The sequence below is a fragment of the Budorcas taxicolor genome, chromosome 1 (assembly GCF_023091745.1).
Source record: "Budorcas taxicolor isolate Tak-1 chromosome 1, Takin1.1, whole genome shotgun sequence".
Classification (NCBI taxonomy): domain Eukaryota; kingdom Metazoa; phylum Chordata; class Mammalia; order Artiodactyla; family Bovidae; genus Budorcas; species Budorcas taxicolor.
Window position 1 is genome coordinate 212,619,848 of NC_068910.1, and position 1,877 is coordinate 212,621,724.

Consider the following 1,877-nt stretch of genomic DNA (forward strand, 5'->3'; position numbering starts at 1 on the left):
GAGAGCAGTGCCGTCCGTCGGAAGTGGATTTCTCCAACGGAAGATACATGTGGCCTGGTCTTCTCCAGAGATATGCCGCCTCTTGTATTTAGGATTTGTTTTTACCTCAGAGATGCGAACATCTTAATAGATTGCATTCTCTTTTTCTTGAGTTTCTGAGATGAGAGCCCTGTATCGTCCGTGGGGTCGCAAAGACTTGGATACGACTGAGCGCCTTTTACTTTCAGTGTTCCCTGATGTGAAAATGAGTGACTCCTGCCTCGGAATATTTGTATGAAAACACAGACACTTGACGGTGGACTCTCCTACAGCCGGAATTAGAGGAGTCAGTACTTTGAGAAGGTTTATTCCATTGGGTTTTAGTGTGTTGGATTATTTGATCAACTTAGCTTCTAAATAGTTAATTAACTTTTGGAAGTTTGTTATGTTTGCTTTCAGATTTTAAAGGTAATAATGCCCTTTTTAGAAAGATAGTAAACTAGAGTGAATTAGGGGGAAAAATGGGGTTGGAGGTGGAAATCACCCATCTCCGAAGGAAATGGAGAGGAAGGAAACCCTTGCTACTGTTTCAGCATATTTCCTTTTAAAAATCTTTTTTTTATGTTATTTTTGGGAGGAGGAAGGGTTGTGATTTTACTTTCTATGAAGTTTGGTTAACACATAGGTTACCTTCTTGATTTTTCAAAGCAGAAGTACCTGTCCTCGGTGGCCTGTGCTTCTGCTCGCTCAGCACCTGGGCTGCTGGTGTGGTCCTTTCCCTCCTGGGGTTAAATGGGCCTTGCGGGCTGAGATGTGATGTGCCATCCCTGCAGCGGGCATCACACGTTTGGAGGCTCCTCTTAGCACAAGAGACAATGGCGACATGACCGAGAGGTGGTGACCGGCACGGCCCCGGACGCCGGTGCGGCTGTGTCACGCTGAGTGGAGCTAACAGCTGCTTCCACGACACCTGGTGCCGGCACCCCGGCACGATGAAGCCCCCAGGCGAGGCTGCACCAGCGCCCCCTGCCCCGTCTGAGCCAGACCAGAGGGCAAGTTCAGGACCCGCACATCCCGCCTCCGGCGGGGAGCCCCTGAGGGTGGGAGAACGACCCTCCTCAGCTCAGGCCAGCAGCAAGCAAGAGAGTTGGAAAGAACTTGGTTCTTTGTTGCCTCTTCCACAGCCTGTGCCCGTGTGTGTGCTCAGTTGTGTCCAACTCTCTGCGACCCCGTGGACTGTAGCCCCCGCCAGCCTCCTCAGGCCATGGGATGCTCCAGGCAAGAATACTGGAGCGGGTTGCATGTCCTCCTCCAAGGGATCTTCCCCAACCTGCCTCTCCTGCATTGTCAGGCAGATTCTTCACCGCTGAGTCACCTGGGAAGCTCTGTCCACAACCCAGTTAACGGAAAAAAGAGCCCGCCTCCCTCTCCACGGGAAAGAGGCAAAGGGGGTGATTTACAACGTGGAGAGCTTGCAGGTGAATCGATACAGAGTTGTAGTAACGCAGGTGTGGGTCACGTCCAATACGAAGACGTTTTGAGAGGTCAAAGAGCAGCTGTTTTGACCCGGGGTTCTTCACCTTGAGGTCTCCCAAAGAGCTGTCAGACATTGATGGCTGGGTCCTGTCACTCAAGTCTGGCCTCCTTGGTCTGGGGCACCGGCTGAACCTCAGGATTCTTGAAGGCTTCTCTGGCCATCTGAGGCGCAGCCAGGATTGAGAAGTCAAGAGAGGGAAGCTTCCGTTGGAGGCAGTCTCTGCCGGTTAAATGCATCTGCACCGAAAGCTTTCTCTTGCTTCTCTGATCTATCACTGAGGGACAGCAGCGCTTCTGTCCAAACCGAAAGGATAACAATGTGGGAGATGCCATCAGCTCTTCAGAGGAAAAATGACCTTAAA